The sequence below is a fragment of the Engystomops pustulosus genome, chromosome 3 (assembly GCF_040894005.1).
Source record: "Engystomops pustulosus chromosome 3, aEngPut4.maternal, whole genome shotgun sequence".
NCBI classification, from domain to species: domain Eukaryota; kingdom Metazoa; phylum Chordata; class Amphibia; order Anura; family Leptodactylidae; genus Engystomops; species Engystomops pustulosus.
The window spans coordinates 230,803,378-230,816,830 of record NC_092413.1 but is presented as its reverse complement, the minus strand read 5'-3'; positions in this window follow the sequence as shown (position 1 = coordinate 230,816,830).

The following is a 13,453-nucleotide window of genomic DNA, read 5'->3' as shown; positions in this document are numbered from 1 at the left end:
TGTCCTTCAGTCCTATGTAACACCACAGATAACACAGTGATATCTCTGAGTACAGATCATGTAGTAGATGTGTCCTGCAGTCCTATGTAACACCACAGATAACACAGTGATATCTCTGAGTACAGATCATGTAGTAGATGTGTCCTGCAGTCCTATGTAACACCACAGATAACACAGCGATATCTCTGAGTACAGATCATGTAGTAGATGTGTCCTGCAGTCCTATGTAACACCACAGATAACACAGCGATATCTCTGAGTACAGATCATGTAGTAGATGTGCCCTGCTGTCCTATGTAACACCACAGATAACACAGTGATATCTCTGAGTACATATCATGTAGTAGATGTGACCTGCAGTCCTATGTAACACCACAGATAACACAGTGATATCTCTGAGTACAGATCATGTAGTAGATGTGTCCTGCAGTCCTATGTAACACCACAGATAACACAGTGATATCTCTGAGTACAGATCATGTAGTAGATGTGACCTGCAGTCCTATGTAACACCACAGATAACACAGTGATATCTCTGAGTACATATCATGTAGTAGATGTGACCTGCAGTCCTATGTAACACCACAGATAACACAGTGATATCTCTGAGTACAGATCATGTAGTAGATGTGACCTGCAGTCCTATGTAACAGTACAGATAACACAGTGATATCTCTGAGTACAGATCATGTAGTAGATGTGTCCTGCAGTCCTATGTAACAGCACAGATAACACAGTGATATCTCTGAGTACAGATCATGTAGTAGATGTGTCCTGCAGTCCTATGTAACACCACAGATAACACAGTGATATCTCTCTAAGTACAGATCATGTAGTAGATGTGCCCTGCAGTCCTATGTAACACCACAGATAACACAGTGATATCTCTGAGTACAGATCATGTAGTAGATGTGCCCTGCAGTCCTATGTAACACCACAGATAACACAGTGATATCTCTGAGTACAGATCATGTAGTAGATGTGCCCTGCAGTCCTATGTAACACCACAGATAACACAGTGATATCTCTGAGTACAGATCATGTAGTAGATGTGTCCTGCAGTCCTATGTAACACCACAGATAACACAGCGATATCTCTGAGTACAGATCATGTAGTAGATGTGTCCTGCAGTCCTATGTAACACCACAGATAAGACAGTGATATCTCTGAGTACAGATCATGTAGTAGATGTGACCTGCAGTCCTATGTAACACCACAGATAACACAGTGATATCTCTGAGTACAGATCATGTAGTAGATGTGTCCTGCAGTCCTATGTAACACCACAGATAACACAGTGATATCTCTGAGTACAGATCATGTAGTAGATGTGTCCTGCAGTCCTATGTAACACCACAGATAACACAGTGATATCTCTGAGTACAGATCATGTAGTAGATGTGTCCTGCAGTCCTATGTAACACCACAGATAACACAGTGATATCTCTGAGTACATATCATGTAGTAGATGTGTCCTGCAGTCCTATGTAACACCACAGATAACACAGTGATATCTCTGAGTACAGATCATGTAGTAGATGTGTCCTGCAGTCCTATGTAACACCACAGATAACACAGTGATATCTCTGAGTACATATCATGTAGTAGATGTGACCTGCAGTCCTATGTAACACCACAGATAACACAGTGATATCTCTGAGTACAGATCATGTAGTAGATGTGACCTGCAGTCCTATGTAACAGTACAGATAACACAGTGATATCTCTGAGTACAGATCATGTAGTAGATGTGTCCTGCAGTCCTATGTAACACCACAGATAACACAGTGATATCTCTGAGTACAGATCATGTAGTAGATGTGCCCTGCAGTCCTATGTAACACCACAGATAACACAGTGATATCTCTGAGTACAGATCATGTAGTAGATGTGTCCTGCAGTCCTATGTAACACCACATATAACACAGTGATATCTCTCTGAGTACAGATCATGTAGTAGATGTGCCCTGCAGTCCTATGTAACACCACAGATAACACAGTGATATCTCTGAGTACAGATCATATAGTAGATGTGTCCTGCAGTCCTATGTAACAGCACAGATAACACAGTGATATCTCTGAGTACAGATCATGTAGTAGATGTGTCCTGCAGTCCTATGTAACACCACAGATAACACAGTGATATCTCTGAGTACAGATCATGTAGTAGATGTGTCCTGCAGTCCTATGTAACACCACAGATAACACAGCGATATCTCTGAGTACAGATCATGTAGTAGAGGTGACCTGCAGTCCTATGTAACAGTACAGATAACACAGTGATATCTCTGACTACAGATCATGTAGTAGATGTGACCTGCAGTCCTATGTAACACCACAGATAACACAGTGATATCTCTGACTACAGATCATATAGTAGATGTGTCCTGCAGTCCTATGTAACAGCACAGATAACACAGTGATATCTCTGAGTACAGATCATGTAGTAGATGTGTCCTGCAGTCCTATGTAACACCACAGATAACACAGTGATATCTCTGACTACAGATCATGTAGTAGATGTGTCCTGCAGTCCTATGTAACACCACAGATAACACAGTGATATCTCTGAGTACAGATCATGTAGTAGATGTGTCCTGCAGTCCTATGTAACACCACAGATAAGACAGTGATATCTCTGAGTACAGATCATGTAGTAGATGTGTCCTGCAGTCCTATGTAACACCACAGATAACACAGCGATATCTCTGAGTACAGATCATGTAGTAGAGGTGACCTGCAGTCCTATGTAACAGTACAGATAACACAGTGATATCTCTGACTACAGATCATGTAGTAGATGTGACCTGCAGTCCTATGTAACACCACAGATAACACAGTAATATCTCTGAGTACTGATCATGTAGTAGATGTGACCTGCAGTCCTATGTAACACCACAGATAACACAGTGATATCTCTGACTACAGATCATATAGTAGATGTGTCCTGCAGTCCTATGTAACAGCACAGATAACACAGTGATATCTACAGATCATGTAGTAGATGAGACCTGCAGTCCTATGTAACACCACAGATAACACAGTGATATCTCTGAGTACAGATCATGTAGTAGATGTGTCCTGCAGTCCTATGTAACACCACAGATAACACAGTGATATCTCTGAGTACAGATCATGTAGTAGATGTGTCCTGCAGTCCTATGTAACACCACAGATAACACAGTGATATCTCTGAGTACAGATCATGTAGTAGATGTGTCCTGCAGTCCTATGTAACACCACAGATAACACAGTGATATCTCTGAGTAGAGATCATGTAGTAGATGTGTCCTGCAGTCCTATGTAACACCACAGATAACACAGTGATATCTACAGATCATGTAGTAGATGAGACCTGCAGTCCTATGTAACACCACAGATAACACAGTGAGACTGCAGGGATTAACAAACCCAAACCTTAAATTTGGTACTTGCCCCTGTACCTTGATAAACCATCCAACCGTTTGGTACTTGACCTTGTACCTTGATAAACCATCCAACCGTCTGGTACTTGACCTTGTACCTTGATAAACCTTTCATCCGTCTGATACTTGACCGTGTACCTAGACTAACCACCCAACCATCTGGTACTTGACCGTGTACCTAGACTAACCACCCAACCGTCTGGTACTTGACCGTGTACCTAGACTAACCACCCAACCGTCTGGTACTTGACCGTGTACCTAGACTAACCACCCAACCGTCTGGTACTTGACCGTGTACCTAGACTAACCACCCAACCGTTTGGTACTTGACCGTGTACCTAGACTAACCACCCATCAACAGACTGGGAAACTAAATGTTTGGGTAATGTGGGAAGGCCACAGCGTTTATTAACAACTAAGATAAATTATTAAATAACGTTATAAATTAAAACATTTCCCAACTTGCTAGGCCCGCTCGGCATCTTCAAAATCTTGAGAACCAACTTTGCCCGAAATGGCGGCTGCGGCCCTGCAGCCGGCATGTGGGCATCTTCCAGCGCCTTAGGGCCTGTGTAACTTCCGCCACGGAGCAGCCTCCTCCCTCCTACCACCGGCTGCGACCCCCCACACGGACCAAGGCCATGGACCTCTCAGCCAGCTCCTGCAGGCCAAGAAGAAAAATATTTCGAAAATATTCGCCTCAATGGAATTGAGATGGACCCCGTCGCATAATAAGAGATGGTGGTTATCCCCCGCAGATTCTCATAATAAGAGATGGTGGTTATCCCCCGCAGATTCTCATAATAAGAGATGGAGGTTATCCCCCGCAGATTCTCATAATAAGGGATGGTGGTTATCCCCTGCAGATTCTCATGCCTATACGCCACTCCTCCCAGGGACACCATGTATTGTGATAATCAGGACTTTCCTTGCTCTCTGTAAAGCAGCTGTGAATAGGATGCCCGACCCATTACCTACTGGAAGACATACCTGCAAAACCCACATGACTTCCTTCAAGGGACTAGTTATCCGGGGTGGGATGTGCCTTTTAAGCAACCCAGGATTATCCTTTACCGACTTTAAGTTACTGCATTTACCAAAACCAGGGACCGAAACCGCAGAAGCTCGCAGCTAGTTATGGAGAGTTTTGGACACTTCCATCTTTCTCTGCGCTAAGTTGACCGCCCTATCAAATGAGACGTACGTAACCGCCACAACCTCCTATATAGCGTCATAGACCGAGGGACCCTTGGGAAAAGACAGGTGGTCCATTAATCTGAACTTTCCGGGCTCCTATTGGGAACTAAGCCTGATGGTTCTATAAAGGGACCGGCCGTCCTACCCGGGGAAACCTCATTCCCGACCTTCTCCAGTGCGAATACTGGATTGAACGAAATTAAACTACCGCATTTAACAAACATTGCGGTGGGCTGGTGGCTAACCTGATGCAGTGGATGGGGGGAGAAGTGCCTTTTGTGCTGCCCAGGATTATCCAACTGACATTAACCCCTTAACGCCGAAGCCACTTTTCACCTTCCAGACCCGGCCCTTTTCTTTTTAAATCTGCCCTGTGTCACTATAAGTGGTTATAACTATGAAATGCTTCAACATATCCAAGTGATTTTAAAATAGTTTTCACGTGACCCCTTGTACTTATGTTAGTTGAAAATTTTGGTGGTATGTTTTGCAGTTATTTAGGAGAAAATCAGATATTTGGTGAAAATTTGGAAAAATTCTCGATTTTTGAACTTCAAAATGTTCTACTTTATCCCATACATAGTCATAAAAGAAAAAACAAACTTAGTAACTAACATTCACAGAATATCTACTTTATGACTCCGTGGTTTTTTTATGCATATTCTTATTTTTGTCGGATGTTCTGGGCCTTAGAACGTAGGGTGCGATTTTCCACATTTTCATAAAAACACAAAATCCTGCTATTGAGGGACCTGCTCTGGTTTCAAATCACTTTGAGAGGCCTAAATAATGGTAAAACCCCATAAATTACCCCATTATAGAAACTACACCCCTCAATGTATGAAAAACAACTTTTATGAAATTCGTTAACCCTTTAATTGTTTTACAGGGGTTAAAACAAAATCGGATACAATTTTGAAAGTACATATTTTTGGCTAAATTAATGTGTTTCTAAAAAATGTACAAATTCTCAGTGGATAAAATACAAAAACGCTCCACAAAGTTTGATCCCCAATCCCTCCGGCGTATAACAATACCCCATATGTGGTGGTGACTGCTGTATGGGCACACGCCGGGGCATCGAAGGGAAGCTGCGCCGTTCAGAGCAGATTATGCATTGTCACTTTTAATTGGCTATACAATTTTTTTTTTTTTTTTTTGGCAATTTGGAAATATAAGGGCTTATTTTCCGCGACATAAGATGCACTTTACAAATACTTCATTTTAGTGGGTCATTAGCTTATTGATGAGATTTTATTAACTCTTGAATGTATGGGTGAAAAGAAAATTGTCAAGTTTGGTTTCCTTCCTTTTTGTATTTTTTGGGGGTCGTACACCGTACACTAAAAATACTATATTATCTTTATTCCAAAGGTCACTACGATTACGTTGATAGTGTTGAGTTATATTTTCAATTGATACCTTTTTGTCGCACATAATTTTTTTTTTTTTTTTTTTATTACCGGTAAGCTTGATCCAGCAATCCACTGACAGTCGTTCAAGCTATTCTTCACCTTACACAGTGTAATACATGTATTATACTGCACATGCTCAGTGTGTTACAACCAGGTCCTGCCAGAAGGCACGGACCCGGCTACTGTAAGGAGGATTGCGCAGCCCCGGGCACTGGCAGTCCCGGGGCTGCGATCCTTAAATGTGTTACCATACAAATAGGTCCGGGGCTGAGGCAGGAGTATTACGCGTAATTATGGAAAGACGTGGACACCCTCATCTTCTACTCTGACCCCCTCTCATAGGATCGTTCCTTATCCACCGTAACGTGGTCGACATTAAGGAGCGACCATATGACAATATACTGCCATTTCTAATCTTCACTTTCGTCTCTTCGGGAAAATAAGTACCTAGGGGAGCTACCCTGCAGAACATGGTGTCCCTAAATGTGTTACCCTGTCCTGCGTTAGCTAACTTCCCTACGCCCACAGGTGTATCCTGACTGCCTCCTAATTGTGTGAGTAGTGATCTAATGGACGTGATGACCTCTGTGTTCTTGTGTGATGAGGTAATGGACGTGATGACCTCTGTGCTCTTGTGTGATGAGGTAATGGATGTGATGACCTCTGTGTTCTTGTGTGATGAGGTAATGGATGTGATGACCTCTGTGTTCTTCTGTAATGAGGTAATGGCCGACCACGAGGGGAGGCCACTGAACTCACCGGATGAAGTCTTCGCTAGTGGAGCTGACTTGTCCTGATGAGAAGACTGTGCTTTGTCCTGTTCAGACGGTAGGTGATGTTCGGAAGCTGAAGTGATGCGTTGAGGTGGTTTCTTGATGATGTCAGAGCTGCGAAGTGGAGCTTGAGAGCCTTGGCTGCCATGACGGGATGACCTCTGGGACTGCGGTGGCTGTAGATGAGTTTTCGGATTCCTGGTGAGTTGCTGGACGCTCTGATGTCCGCCTGGAGAGCTTGGTCAGGCGGTGAGGGAAGTCTCTGCGGCGTTGTCGGTAGTCTCGGTGACGGGTGCGGGTGTGAGAGTGCGCCACCTCGCGGCCACTGGAACCCGGTGACGATGGGCTGCTGTAGTGTCCACGGCGTCCTCCGTGATGAAGATTGCGGCTGCGGTCTGGTGAGAGGAGCTCAGAGCCAGTATCGGCAGCCCGCCTGCGGTATGGCCTCTGAGACCATTCTGCTGTGACGTTGCTGCTCGTTGGACGGGGATCTGTGGCTCCTGTGTCTGTGGTGCACCGTGGGCATAGAGGTCTCTACTGCATAAAGGGTATGCAGAGAGGACTCGGGAATAGGAGAGGAGGAGGGAAGTGGAGCTGCCCAGGGATCCAGGGCTGTGGTGTTGGCTGGGCCGGGGGGGCATGGTGGGGAAGGGGGGAAGGGGGAAGGGAGGGCGCCGGGACCCAGGCTGGTGATCTGCGGGGTGGGGTGGGGGGGGGCTGGGGCTGCCTGGGGAGTAGGCCCGGGCCTGGGGCTGCCTGGGGAGTAGGCCCGGGCCTGGGGCTGTCTGGGGAGTAGGCCCTGGCCCTGGCAGGAGAGTAGGCCCTCAGCCGGCTGTGCGTAGGCCTGAGGCCTGGTAGCAGGCCCAGGGCTGGATGGAGTGTAGGCCCGAAGCTTACCGGAAGGCCCGGGCCTGGAAGGCGAGTAGGCCTGAAGCCTGCCGCGCGGCGGGGGAGGGTCCCTGGGGGTGCCGGAAGGACTGTGGGCGGGCCGGACCGCGAGAGAGGGGATGGGGAGGAGGATCGCTGCCGAGGAGGGCGCCAGGGCTCATCGTAGGCCCGAACCGGAGCGTGGCCGCAGGCTCCAATCGGCACCGGAGGAGAGGTGAGCGCTGGGGGGGAGGGACGGGAGCCGCGGAGGTGTGTGTGGGGGTCGCTTTACAGGCCGGATGCTCGGGAGGCCGCACATCGGCGCTGGGTGAAATTTCAGGCCGGGGCCTGGCCTGGAGGTGAGGAGACCGGAGATGGGAGCAGGGGAGGGAACGGGGGGGGGGGGGGGAGCGCTGGCGCGACATACTGGCAGGGTGGGGGGATGAGCGGGCCGCAGCGCTGGGGTGCAGAGCAGAGGAGAGGGCCGCAGCGCTGGGGAGCAGAGCAGAGGAGAGGGCCGCAGCGCTGGGGTGCAGAGCAGAGGAGAGGGCCGCAGCGCTGGGGTGCAGAGCAGAGGAGAGGGCCGCAGCGCTGGGGTGCAGAGCAGAGGAGAGGGCCGCAGCGCTGGGGTGCAGGGCAGGGGAGTGGGCCGCAGCGCTGGGGTGCAGGGCAGGGGAGCGGGCAGCAGCGCTGGGGTGCAGGGCAGGGGAGCGGGCAGGGGATGGAAACCGCTTACCCCTTGCGGCCTTCACAGCAGGGATCCCACGACGATCCTCGGGGGCAGTCGGCGTCCCACGTGGTCCAGGCGACGCCATCTTCTTCTGGCCCGGGCCGCGCTTCCTGGCTGGTGCTGGAGATCCTGGGCTCAGGCGGACAGGAGGCCTCATCTTCCTCACAGGACGTCCTCTTTCTTCAGCCAGCTGCTCCCGTGGAGGAGGTGAGGAGCACTGGGTGGGTGGTGGTGACAGGGTGGCGGGCCGCCGGGCGGGGGTGGTGGCTGTACCCTCCAGGGTGGAAGCCACTGCAGCGGGTTTCGATCCAGGGAGATGGGTGTCCTCTTCAGGGACGTCCGCTTCTTGAACCGACCCCGCAGCAGGGCGCTGCAGGAGGGTATCCAGCATGGCTGAACCATCCAGGACCACTTGCTGGATTACTTGTTCTTCCAGGGAAGCCATGCTGGGTATTTGCAGAGGGGTCTCTAACTTCTCGCCTCTTCGGTCCAGGGGGCAGAAGGAAAGAGGCCCCCCCACGTGCTCTCGGACTTTATAAAACCACCGGGCGGGTCCTTACCCGCCCCCAAACACCACCTCCTGTGACCTCACACAGGAGGAGTAAAGGGGCAAGCCCCACCAGCCTACCAGAAGGCTTGAAACCACCCCCTACAGTCCTCATCCCCTTCGCTATTTGCTTTGGGGCTTATTATATCTCTGAGTACAGATCATGTAGTAGATGTGTCCTGCAGTCCTATGTAACACCACAGATAACACAGTGATATCTCTGAGTACAGATCATGTAGTAGATGTGTCCTGCAGTCCTATGTAACACCACAGATAACACAGTGATATCTCTGAGTACAGATCATGTAGACGTGCCCTGCAGTCCTATGTAACACCACAGATAACACAGTGATATCTCTGAGTACAGATCATGTAGTAGATGTGACCTGCAGTCCTATGTAACACCACAGATAACACAGTGATATCTCTGAGTACAGATCATGTAGTAGATGTGTCCTGCAGTCCTATGTAACACCACAGATAACACAGTGATATCTCTGAGTACAGATCATGTAGTAGATGTGTCCTGCAGTCCTATGTAACACCACAGATAACACAGTGATATCTCTGAGTACAGATCATGTAGTAGATGTGACCTGCAGTTGCAACATCCCCCACCGGGGCCTAGCCCTTGAGGGGTGAAGCCTGGAGTCAGCCGGGGCCCGCGGTACCGGAGTGGCTGGCGGTTGTGGCCTAAGCACGCTATTGTCACGGTGCTTGGTACGGGGGAACCGGAGGGCTGTCCTACAGCCTGGCAGGTCTCCAGCAGGGTGGTGTTGGCAAGAAATGATGAGGGAGAGGCGGCTATCGCGGATCACCCTGGGGCAACCCCTTAATGTCCCGAGTGTGAGTCTCTGGGTGATGGACAGGGTGCCGGTGATGAAGGCAGCCGTATTAGCAGGGACCAGACGGAGACAGAAGTTGAAGAAAACAACTTACAGTTCTTTATTTGAACCGGCAGGAACCGCAGCAACGTGCCTTTAACAGGTAGATGGAGTGCTGAGATGTAAGTTGGAGGGAGCCTCAGGAGATAGTTCACCAGCCTGGATGTAGAGGGCAGGCTGGGAAGGCAGCTGTGTCCTGGTAGGAAGCTTCAGCTTGTCCTGTAGGGCTTCAGGTATCACCTTTAAAGGTAAGATGATACCCCTTTTCCTCACTACACTAACTCTAGTCTTAGACTCCACTCTTCAGAGGCAGGGGCTAGGCTCTTCCTGCTCTGGTATGGGCTAGACAGAGATTTCTCACTCACTCACTAAATAGACATACTAGAATAGTCCTAGAACTGAGAGACTTCTCTCTAGACTAACTCACTCCTAGAACATTCCTGGCCAGGGGTTTTTATTACTTCCCCTTGGTCAGGTGGTGGCTGCTCCTCCAATCACATCTCAGCTTACAAAGGACAGGATGTAACACAGATCATTGGACAATAGCATCTTGCATCACACAAAATACTTAACTCCTGCCTTGCCAGGCAGGATTCACCACTGCAATACCCCTATGTCCTATCAGGACCATGTAGTGTAATGTGGTTACATGCAGGTGGGACGTATTCGCAAACCCTCCCTCGCCATTGCTTCGGCGAGGGTGTTGCATACCCCGGGGGCAATTGAAAGAGCCACCCTCGGCTCGACTACAGATGGCTTGAGGGGGCAGAGGTGGATAAAGACACTTCTGGGAAGTGCAGGCTATGTGAGGTGTAGGGACAAACCGCCCATGGTCCTGGAGACAGGCACCTGGGTTGGTGTCGGACTAAGACAAAACATGTAGCTGTATGACAGTTGGTCGCTGACGCCATTAAACCGAACTGTACAGTAGGAAAGGTGTGGTGTCATGTACTGTAATCCACTCCTTGCACCAAGGTCTGTATATTTGTTATATCAACACTTCTTCCCTGGCGGCAATTATATAGTGTGTATATCTGCATTGCGTTAGCATATGCGACACGAGTACCTCCTGACTGGCATCCTTACCCATAGTATGGGTGGCATCCAGGTGCTATCTCTGTAACACCCCCGGTCCCCGTAGGACCCGCAGTTTACGGACTACCCCCACGTGCAAACCTCGGTTTGAGGGATCAGGTAGCGGTAAGTGTTTTACCCAAAAAGACGGTCCGACACAGCCACACTACAACCTGAAAAGCCTATGAAAGGGTTAATGCAGACTACTGGCATATATGACAGTGTGCAAACATTTGGTAAAATCACATTGGCTTAGGAGCCCAATGGGTACACATCTTGAACGTTACAAACGTTACAGAGGTAGGCTACTCAGGGTAGCAGAATAAATGTCTCTTTACCTGAAAAGGAAAAGGCATAAAAAGGTGCAAGCATAATGTCCATACCTAGAAGGGAGGCATTAAGTGCAAAATAATAAGTAGTCAATAGCAATAGCAACTTTTCCTTGGAGTTGGCAAAAGTCTCACAGAAGGTCTTCATTGACAAAGTCCATCTTCTGGGTACAGCCCTTGATGTGGGGAAAAGTGCAATAAAGATGCAAAGGGTCTCCTCTATGGGTAGAGGGACAGAGTCCTTTGAAGAAATTCTCTGCTGTGGCAGAGGAAGGGGTGCTATCATAGCACAGGACAATAGTCAGTTCAAGGTATGTCTCTTGACTGAGATAAATAAGGGTAATAGTCTCAGGACAGTTTCTGGCTCTGTAGGGATAATGGAAATAAATATACATATGTACACAGTACCTGAAGAAGGCTACAGCCCTTCAGGGGTTACTCTGCATCGCTGGGTTCAGCAGAGACAGGATCCAAAGTCAGTAGGGAATCCTGTGCATCCTCAGCGGGAGTAGGTGCCGGCTGGGGACACCCGGTGGCAGTAGTAGGTACTGCAGGTGCAGCAACATCCTCCGGACCTTCAGGGGGAGTAGCGCTGTCGCCCGGGGTGTCGGCTGTTCCAGCCGGGGGCTCAACTGAGCCAGGGACCACGGAGGGGTCCAGAAAGAAATAAACAGGGACCTGCGGCAGCGCCGCAGCTCCTTCCAGCTCCGGTTCTTCCGGGGCCGGGTCATCACCCCATTGGTAACCGGCAAGGGGAGATGTGGGCCTAGACGGAACCTCCGGACAAGGCTCGCTAGCCGGGATGTCTTCTCCCACAGAAGAGCCGCGGGACCTGGCAATACTCCCGGCAGGGGAGACGGTGGGGGTGGCGCCCTGGATCATGCCCGGCCCATGGATGGCAATGGGACCCGTACTCACAATCACCGTGGATGGAGCATTCACGTGGGTCACCGCCCGGGGACTCGCAGCCGAGGAAGAAGAGGTGTTCGGAGATTCCGGCCACTCGTCGTCCTCATACAGGTCGTCATACGGTGGGTAGCGGTCCTCATCGGAGTCGGGGATCCGGATCACACCAGCCGCCCATGGTCCTCGGGGCCCCTCCTGCAGGGAGAACTCAATGGACTCGCTTGACTTCAGGTTGTGCTGGCTCTCTGGCAGATCAGGCCTCTTGACAGACCGGCGGGGAATAAATACCTCCCGTCCAGTGTAGTCCTGGGTGGCGAAGCCATAGCCACGTTGCTTATCGAAGAACCGGACCATACCAGTGGTGCGGTTCTTTTCCACCCAAGCTCCAGCTGTAGACCGGCCGGCCATATACCGTTGGGCCTCCTTCTCTCGACGTCGCTGTTCCAAGACAGTGTCTCGGAGTCGCCGGCGGGCGGCCTCACCTCGGCCTTGAGGCTGCGGAGGTGCCGGTGCTGGGGCTCGTGGCTCCGGTGCAGGCTCGGGTCTCCTTGGGCGACAGGTAGGTGCCGGAGGATCAGGAACCGCCGGAGGATCAGGAACCGTCACAGCGGGGCTGGCAGGCCGCACAGCGGGAACGGTAGGCCTCGGAGCAGGTGGAGTGGCAGCAATAGGCCCAGGCGTTGGCTCGACAGGAGTCGGGGCCTCCCCACGTGGCGCCTCCACGTGGGTCCGCGGTACCAGCATGGTAGCCGGGAGAGGCACGAGGAACCGCCCGGGTGGTACCTGGTGCTGCGTCACCGTTTGGAAATACGTCCTGGTGACGAAGGCCCCGGTCAGTCCTCGGTGCAGCCGATGTCCAGCGGAGGGTCTCCGGACCGGCTGGGCAGAGACCACGACCATAGTCTCCAGTATTTCGTAGAACTCCGGCTGCTCCACAGGGGGGAATGGCGGAGGACCCCACATGGTGCTGACCTCACTCTCCAAGATCAGCACGAGTTCTGGCGCTTCTCTGAGGCGGGGCAGGAAGTCCGCCTCGAGCCAGTGGGAGGAGTCCAAGTCCTTTCCGCCAAGAGCTGTGGCGGGCTCTAATTTTTCCTGCGCCACAGGAGGCGGGGTTCTTGCCATTCGCGCGTGGGCGGAGTTTTGTGAGTCATCTGGGTTTCGCGCCAGTGAAGGTTTTGGCGGGCTTGAATTATTTGCTGCGCCACAGTTTCTGAGGTAAAAATCTTCAGGCGCGGCAGCGCCGGATGTAGCAGAGCTGGTACAGTTCTTGCAGGGATTAACCTCTTGAGTGCTGGAGCGGTT